Source organism: Stegastes partitus, unplaced genomic scaffold, assembly GCF_000690725.1.
Source record: "Stegastes partitus isolate 25-593 unplaced genomic scaffold, Stegastes_partitus-1.0.2 Scaffold71, whole genome shotgun sequence".
In the NCBI taxonomy this organism is placed as follows: Eukaryota; Metazoa; Chordata; class Actinopteri; family Pomacentridae; genus Stegastes; species Stegastes partitus.
This window is the reverse complement of record NW_007577802.1, coordinates 259333-268768: the sequence shown is the minus strand read 5'-3', so window position 1 is coordinate 268768 and position 9436 is coordinate 259333. Positions and strand designations below refer to the sequence as shown.

Sequence of the window (9436 nt, the reverse complement as noted above, 5' to 3'; positions counted from 1 at the left end):
TGTGAGAAGAGAAGAGAGGAGACAAGTGAGAAAGAGGAGAGAGGAGAGGAGAGGAGAGGAGAGGAGAGGAGAGATGTGAGGAGATAAGTGAGAAAGAGGAGACAGGAGAGGAGAGGAGAGGAGAGATGTGAGGAGACAAGAGACTTGAGGAGAGAAGTGAGAAAGAGGAGAGAAGTGAAGAGAGAAGTGAGGAAGAGGAGAGATGAGAGGAGAGGAGAGATGTGAGGAGAAGTGAGAAAGAGGAGAGACGTGAGCGTGAAAAGAGAAGTGAGCAAGAGGAGCGACGTTTGCACAACCACTATGTAACTGTTGCTGAATGTAGAGAAGAGAAAATAGAAAAGTATCGATTCCATCACGTAAGTATTGATCCGATTCCGATACCAATGTGGTATCAATACTATGGATACTTTGGATCGATCAGCCCACCACTACCATCAATCTGCACTTAAACTAGTTTTCTGACATTTTTGCAAAACTTTAGCCTTCAAAAGTATTCACACCTTAAATTCTGTGCTTTGCAGAAACCCCTTTAGCAGCAAATACAGCCTCCAGTTGTCTTGGGTAAGTCTTCACAAGCTTTGCACACCTGGATATGGGCAGTTTATCCTATTTCTCTATCAGATTGGACAGTACGTCCTGGAGCTGCCATCGTCAGGTCCCTCCACAGATGGTCTGTTGGGTTTAAGTCTAGGCTTTGGCAGGGCCACTCAAGGACAGTCAGAGTCTTGTCATGAAGCCCCTACAGTATTGTCTTGTCTGTTTGATTCAGGTTATAGCGGGCTGGAAGGTGTTCATTTCTTACCATTGTTCCTGTTTCTGCTGCTGAGAAGTACTCCCATAGCATGATGCTGCCACTGCCATGCCTCACTGTTAGGTTGGTATAGCCAGGTGATAGACATTGGCATAGATTTTTTTTTAGGGGGGGAGAAAACGAAGGGGTATGTCCCTCCTAATATTTAGAGCAGCAGCTGGCCTCAACAATGCCAGAGATCCCCAGTAGCAGTACCTCCTCCCCCACCCCCAACCCCCACCATAAACACAGACTTTAAAGTGTTAACACGTGGCTGTGAAAAGGATTATCTTTCGCACATTTTTAGGTTATTTACATTACATACTGTGTGATTTTGCACGTTCACACATTCCTGACCAGCCTATACAGCTTTCTCAGTTTTTGCTACACTTCTATTTGTTTTGTAATAGTTTCCACACTCGCTTTTTGTTTCTTAATCTTTTATCCCCCTTTAAAAATGTTCTGTCAGTTTGTCACTATTATGCACCACAACACCAAGTAAAATAACCTGTATGTGAAAACTTACTTGGCAAAAAAAAACAAACAAACAAAAAAATGGATTCTGAACATGAATGTGTGCATTTGTCCACTTCAATAAATAACATTAAAGAAGCAGAAGAAGGCAAAACATGTGCCTCAGACAAGAGCAGGACTGTCTTTACTCTGAAAAATATAAATTTGACCTCATACACCCACTGAATTTGTAGTGGAAAAGGTCATTAGATCCATATACAGTTGGAATCAAAAGTTCACATACAATGTATAGAGGATTTTTAATTACTTTCTTCAAAGTGAGAAGTTTACATACATTTCCTTAGTAGTTGGTAGCGTTGCCTTTAAACTGTAAGACTTGGGCCAGCTGAGGTGGCTCGGGCATCTGCTTGGACGCCTCCCTGGGGAGGTGTTCCGGGCGCGTCCCACCGGGAGGCGGCCCCGGGGAAGACCCAGGACACGTTGGAGAGATTATGTCTCTTGACTGGCCTGGGAACGCCAAGGGGTCCCCCTGGAAGAGCTGGAGGAGGTGTGTGCGGATCTGAAAGTCTGGGCGGCTCTGCTCAGGCTGCTGCCTCCGCGACCCGACTCCAGATAAGCGGGAGAAGATGGATGGATGGATGGATGGACTTGGGTCAAACGTTTTGGGTTCCTTCCACAAGCTTCTCACAATAGTTTCATGAACTGTGGCCCATTCCTCTTGACAGAACTGGTGGAACTGAGTCAGGTTTGCTGGCCCCTTGCTCGCACACGCCTTTCCAGTTCTGCCCACAAATTTTCTACAGGATTGAGATCAGGGCTTTGTGATGGCCACTCCAACACATTGACTTTGTTGTCCTTAAGCCTCTTTGTAAATAATTTGGCAGAATGCTTAGAGTCATTGTCCATTTGAAGACCCACTTGCACCCAAGCTTTAACTTCCTGGCTGATGTCTTGAGAAGTTGCTTCAACATTTCCACATAATGTTCTTTCCTCATGATGCCATCTATTTTGTGAAGTGGACTCATCCCTCCTGCAGCAAAACACCCCCACGACATGATGCTGCCACCCCCGTGCTTCACAGTTGGGATGGTGTTCTCAGGTTTGCAAGTTTCCCCCTTTTTCCTCCAAATGCAACGATGGTCATTATGGCCAAACAGTTCAGTTTTAGTTTCATCAAACCACAGGACATGTCTCCAAAAATGAAAGTCTTTGTCCCTGTGTGCATTTACAAACTGTAATCTGCCTTTTTTTTTATGTTTCTTTTGGAGTAATGTCTTCTTCCAGTCAGTCCCATAGAATCAAATGAATTTTTTTTAAAAGGGCAAGTTGAACACAGTTGCTACTATAATTTAAATACAACACAATAAAGTTTCTGGCTTTTCACTCACAAATATATACTGCAAAATAGGGTATCTGAGGGATTTTCATTCCAAAAACTATCCACATGAGGAGTTGGACCTTATTTACTCCCATTACAATAAAGTGTCACAAGATGGCGTCCTCGGCCAGTTAGCTGCCTTTGAGACGCTTTCATCTGGCCCCAAGCACTGTAGTGTTTTAATTGCTTGGAATTATCATTAATCTTCATAATAACCCCTGTATATATTTACAATCATGTAGCGTTGCAACTGAATGAAATATTAAATTTCAATTAACGAACCGAACCATTTTAGAAACAGCTAAATGTAGTCCCAGAGAGAACCTCTGTGACACAGAACAATTAAAAAATGTTGATATTAATGCGCCAACCGAATATCAGCTCCATTAAAATACACTGGACACCTGTAAGACCTATATTGTGCTGCGGAGGAGAATCTTATACTCTCGCTATGTTGAATCGGACATCCAATATGTCACTTAAATGTTATTAAACATTAGTGTACGTTAGATGTAACATTTATTATTGGTAATTTACTTTAATATACGAAGCTACAGTGCTGTAAAATTGTGCAATACCTCAGGTTAAAGGTGTTGAAGTGATTTTAAGCTAATGCATCTGCTGGTTAGTACATAAACAGCTAGCTAACTCATTCGGAACCCGGTAAGTTTTCATTAACTACTTTAACTTTGACCCTATAAAGCGTCAGTGAACATCCTGTTTGATTAGCTTAGCTCTGTGTGCGACTTGGCCGGTAGAAGTAGGCCAAGCCGGCGGCAGGTAAGCTACACCTGTGGCACGGACTGACCTTCATATCGGCGCTGAGAGGACTGAGCTCGCCTGGGAACCGACTGCGCATGTCCGCGGGTCAACTTGCTGCCGTACTGAAGTACAAAGAGGCTGCTGGTGCTGCAGACGGGACGTGCTGTGTGCCCGGGGGTATAAAGTTGAGGTTTTCTTTCAGTCTCCACGTTATCCAGACGACTTACCTGCGAGAATTTCCTTCCAAGGACATTTCGCTGATACAGCAGAGAGGAGGAGTTGCATTCAAGTCCAGAAAGAGCCTGGGGACACTTGGCGTCGGGTGAGTTAAAACGCTTTGGAGTCGCATGGGAGCTTCTGATAAATACAACTTTTAGGTTATTTTCTCACCATTTAAACTCTCGAGGACGTTGTTGTGCTTACATGCACAAGCTTTTCTCTTAATTGCTCGTGTTAAATTCAGTGTGTCTTCGATGCGTGCTGTCGGATCAGGTGGTCCTGCAGCGACCAGACCAGACAATCCCATGAAGCGCTGCTGGTTAAGCAGGATTACGGTTAAAGTCATATGGTGTTTGTTGCACCTGCTCGTCGTGGTAATCTGGCGCTGTTTTTATTTATTTCCTTCCAACCAGACAAGCCTCTTTGCGCCACACAGGTGTCATGCCAGTGCTAGGAAGGGCCTCACATGTGTGCTGTGTGTGGCTGAACTTTGAGCTCCAAGTGCAAAGGAAATGTGGTAAAATCATAACAGCAGTGGAGGCTCCTTGCAGGGATTTTGTCAATTAAACAGTTTCTAAACACCTACCCCTCTTGTAATCCATATGATTAACTTTGCTTGGAGCTCAAACCACAGACTTGCAGTGTCCCAAACATCCTCACCTCAAACGCAAGAATGCTAAATTGTCTTTCTTTCACTACAGTCATTTTCATTGCCTCCTCCTCATAGCCTGAAATACAGTACAGTGATTGACTCCTAACAAAAGCCTCTTTATGGGGCGCTGAAAGGAACTGTCATCAGCTTCGAAATGTTGCGCACAGTGTAAATGAAGCTGCCGTTGGTCATATCTGGTATCCAAATCATACAGCGGAGTTATTTTTCTCCATCCACACCATTGACAGAGGTTGTGGCGGGGAGCTGAGGCATTTTGGGGTCAGAATAGAGGGGATACCGACCTGGATGGTGGTCCCTATTGTGCTGGTAAAGAGCTGGGGTCAAGCAGGGGGCTCTTCATCTTCTCAGGACTCAGAGGCTTTTCCACTTTTCTTCAGAGATAAAGCGCTGAATTGATATGTCAAGGGGAAGAATATGAGCATTGTGAAGGCGGTTTAATGAAATTCTTTGGCTTCCAGTGTGGCACTTCTGGCATATCCCTGAATCCATTTTTCTACACTTGGGTATAATAAGTACAGATTTCAAGCAGTGCTTTCATCCAGACCAAACAAAGCGTTTCTTCAGTCCCAACCTGATGTGGCTTTGGTGAAACTCACGACCTTTTTTGAAGTCACTTTTGGAAAACATCTTTATTTCTAGAAATTGTTTTTAAAGAGATGATTTTCTTGAGTGTTTTTTTTCTTGTGACACTGATCTGCAGCTTTCATTTGTGGCAGTAATTCAAGATTCATTTGCTTGATTCATGAAAACACAGAAATATTCTGAGCTACCATCCTTTTGTAACTTTTTAGATGACAGACACTTTGTTCTTCACACTAAATGATGTTGAACTCATGTACAGACACATTTCCCCAAGTAAAACATTTCTCAACTAGAGTTACCCTCTCCAAAAATTATCAGAAATTTGAAATGGTACATTTCAAATGCGTTTAGTTGTGTTGGATGCAAGTGGACCTTAGTAAACTGAAATATTTGCCATGAAACACTTGGTAGAAAGTTTGTTTTAGCTTATTAGTTTTCAGTAGTGGAGCCAAAATGTTTGCTTTGGGTGCTTCAAGAAACAGCTCAGACTTGTTTTGTGCTGCCACCATGATGGTACAACATCTTTATGCAGGACACTCAGTCTTCAAGGTGTCTTCAGTCTGTCAGTGTGTCTGCACATCCTTCAGAAGCAATAACAGCATTAACAAAAAACTTCATTTTAAAGTTACTAGAGATGAATTAGTTTCTCAGGATCTCTGTTAGAGCTGCAGTTGAATATTATTTTTTGATAATGGATTAGTCGTTTGGTTTGTAATATTGTGAAAATTGTTGGTCAGTGCTTCTAAAAGCCCAAAATGGCATCTTGAATCATCCTTTTTTTAAAACCACAACCCAAAGATAATCAGTTCACTGTCATAAGTGAGGAAAGAAACATGAAAATAATCAAATTTAAGAAGCTGGAATCCAGAAAAAAAAAGTTAGCAGTTTACAAGTAGTTGATTAATTGCTGCAGCTCCACTCTTATCATAAATATTAACTGAAATCATTTTGTAACTACGGTAATTCATTATACAATTAAGATGTATATTACTAACAATATGATTGTGATATCAACTAAATAATCCATTACCTGCTCGAACCATAAAATGTCAGGAAAAGATCATATGCAAGTGTTTGGTTTTGTCTAAAACCCAAAAGATATTCAGTTTAAGATTAAAACTATCATACAAATCTAATAATGCATTTTTGTCGTTGGTCAGTCATTATAAGGTGCAGGCCACTTGTTTACCAGTATTTCACTTCACTTTCTGAGCTCCAACTTGTTCATGCTTCATCAAGCTTATTGCTAAATCTGTACATTGTGCATGTCTTACAGCACCACGCATAGCATTTCACGGCCTCTCACTGGTTTCACACTAACACATAAGCTGATCTGGTGGAAGTTCAGCCTGGCGTCGCTTGGTACATCAGGCTTAGCGGTGCTCTGGGTCCACATCATCAGGCCGGTCGGTCGGTCAGCCTCTGTGGACATATGGCAGAGGTCTCTCAATTAACACCTTGGTGAGACGACCCTGCTGTCCACGAGATCAAAGCTGGGCCTCCGCTGCTCGGATTGTCACCCCCTGCCACCTCCTCCCTACGATTAAAGACTCCCATCCCTCCAGCGTTTGTTTTGAGAAAATGACTTCCACTCCACAGCCTCGTATGAGCAGTTTGCACGTCGGATCTGGCCCTGCTTTTCTTGTGGGTGTACAGTTTTTGTGAAACCCTTGCAATGAAGTTTTCTCTGTAATTTGACGTTGAGGGGGTGCTGAGTTATAATTTTAGTTTCGGTCGAACATCTGCGCATGCTTCTGTCCCATTTGTGCTGCTCTTGCACGTTTTAGTGCTAAAAATAATACTTCTTTGGCTGTTTTGACTTGAAAAGAAGAATTTTTGTGTGAGAGCTTCACTGCCAGATAATCCCAAAGAAACCACTCTTACTGGTTTGGCTGGAAGTAAATGAGTTGTTACAGCTGCTCAGGTTTTAAAGTGTGGAATGAAGACCCACATGAGCCTCAGGGACTGCCCTGTTATTACAAGATCACATCTACTTTGAATAGTAGATCCACTGACACTAAACAATTAGACCTCCCCTTCAAAAAAAACAAACCCTCCAGAGAACTGCACAAGAGTGCTTATTTGATGAAGGCTACATATGTTTAGTGAGATATCAGATTAGATTAGATATCACATAAGTAGCCCTGGGCCATGAACCTGGAAAATCTGCAATAACAATGGCTGCATAGCAGATTTTCAATAGAGGACTTGGTGAATGTAATGAAGAAAGTCAAGCTTGAGGGAATCCTCCTAAAAGATTTCCAGCAGCCCGGGGCAGCTGCCAGGCCAGCGCCACACAGTTTGCAAATTTGCAAGGAAGTTCTTATTGGAGTGATCAAAGCTCTGGCAGAACTGCTCAAAAATCTTTTTAAATGAGTTCTTGCTGGATTTAGAGGCTTAACAGAGTCAGAGTGGCCTGAGATGGATTGGGAGACATTTGTGTTGGCTGGGTTTGGCTTTTTTCATCACTGATCGCAAATATTATATAAGAGGCTATAAACCATATTAGGCAGACATTTGAGGTACAGTAATTTTAATTTGAAGATCAGATGGAGTTAGTTTTTTAAGCAAGGAAATGTGTAAAAAAAAAAAAAAATGTAATTTTGAGTGCTTGGTTTTTGGACATTGTTGTGTTGGATTTTTAAATGCTTTTTCTTTCTATTATAACTGCTGACCTGATTCCAAGCACAAAATGAACATGCATATTAAGTGTACAGCTAACGTTCACTGTATTTCTGTATAACTGTCAAACTCTGTTGAAGCAAACTTTTGTAATGTCCCAAATATGCACATCAGTCTTCTTCCGAAGAAGTCAAAACCTCCTCAGCTGAGCCTAAAACCTTATTTTTTTTTTCAACTTTTACCTAATTTACGTTTCTAAATGTGCATAAAAGTATGTTATGGGAATACAGCTATTGTTAGGGTTTATGTGCAGGATGTTTAATTTATCAGGGATGACAGACTAGGCCAGTTAATTGATTTGAAACGGTTCAATTAGCACATGGCAAAGGCTGCAATTTAGGTGATGTGATTCAGTGTGTAATCCAGAGTTTAACTGTTGAGTGAATAAATTTATACTATGTGTGATCCTGAAAGATGTTGAAAGAAGTGTAAGACTGCGCTAAATTTCCTTCTTCAGAGCTGAAGTTTCAAGCTACTCGCTTTCATTCCGCCTTGTTAAATAGCTCTGACCGCCTTTGTGTACAAAAACCGCGGAAGCTGTTGTGTTGCTGATGGTAAACTTGATAACCTCCTTTTTTCTTCTCTCCTGATTCTTTTGCCTCGGAGGCGTGTAGATCTGATCTCCATGTCAGTCGCATCAGCTGAAGTTGTGAACTGAATTAAGTGAAATTCTTGCGAGCTTGCATTTCGCTAGTGCCTCACTTGTCGACACTGAGGAATCACAAAAGAACAACCGGACACGTGTGCAAAAACTCACAAATGATCATGTTAAGTATCCAAATTCTTGACTGAATTGTTGTCTTTTTGTGACACGGTTCCACATCTTTCCGACCGCATGGAGAATTGTTTGATGATTCATTCCTGCGTGCTTCGACTTGTGCGAGATTTTTTTTTGTTGGGAAGAAAATTGTCGCAGTGAACATGAATGAGTGAAGGTAGTGCTCTGTGTGGCTGGGATTAACCCTGGCTCTAAACCTTGAAGTGTGTTTCACAAAGATGTTTTGTTTCCTGGTATGTTAATCCCTTTCTTTCATTCGTGCCTCCTCTCAGTCATCATGTGCTCTTTATATCAGAGATGATCAACAGGGATCATTGACATTTGCCATTTTCATATTAATGTACTTAAAATGAGCCTTTTTTTTTTTTCCCTTTTCTCATCTAGTTTTATGTTTTTTTTTTGTTTTTTTTTTTTTTTTTTTCCCTTTTCTCATCTAGTTTTATGTTTATTTCCCTGGAGCGATTTCATGTAGTTTATCCAGTATGTTTACACAAAATACAAATAATACCAGTTTTGAGCTAGTAAATGCTTTTATGAATGTTGTTCTATGAAGGAGCATCAGCCTTTACCACGCTTGTAGAACCGTGTAGGGCAACACTTTCATGATCTCTGCCAGAGCTAATGGAATGATCCTGTGAATTAAATTAATTACACGGTGGAAAGAATGACGCCCCAATGAAAAGGCTTGCTGCTTGACGAGGCTTGCTATAATTATTGTTTTGATATTTTGACCACAATGGGAGGAGTGGCAGAAAAAAAAAACCTGATGTGGTGACGCAGGGAGCCCCAAAACACCTAATTATCTTTCACTGCCTTAAAGGGGAAAGGAGATCATTCACTTTGATGGCAGACGCCTCACTGACTATATAATGGATGATGCGTATTGTTTGCAGGCAGGAGGAGAGTTTGTTGGTTTCTACATGCAATACGCATTACAGGAATTTGTTTTAAAGTCAAAACTCCTGCAGCACTTGTAGTGTTAGAACATCAATCAATACTTTTCCTAGTACTGCTGCTCTGTTTGAGGCAAAAACTCAACATAGACTAATATACCATATGAGCCAAAATCATATGACTCAGAAGGAGCAGTAAGTTACA

General features: G+C 41.4%; 1 protein-coding gene across 1 annotated transcript in view; it reads left to right on the top strand.

Moving 5' to 3' along the window:
• The first annotated feature begins 3630 nt into the window (after nt 1-3630).
• kank1a (KN motif and ankyrin repeat domains 1a) overlaps nt 3631-9436 on the top strand; it is a 73679-nt gene continuing 67873 nt past the window's right edge. Inside the window, exon 1 of the mRNA XM_008276406.1 lies at nt 3631-3726. The gene's annotated coding sequence lies outside the window, so the exon portion shown is untranslated. The remainder of the gene's footprint in view (nt 3727-9436) is intronic.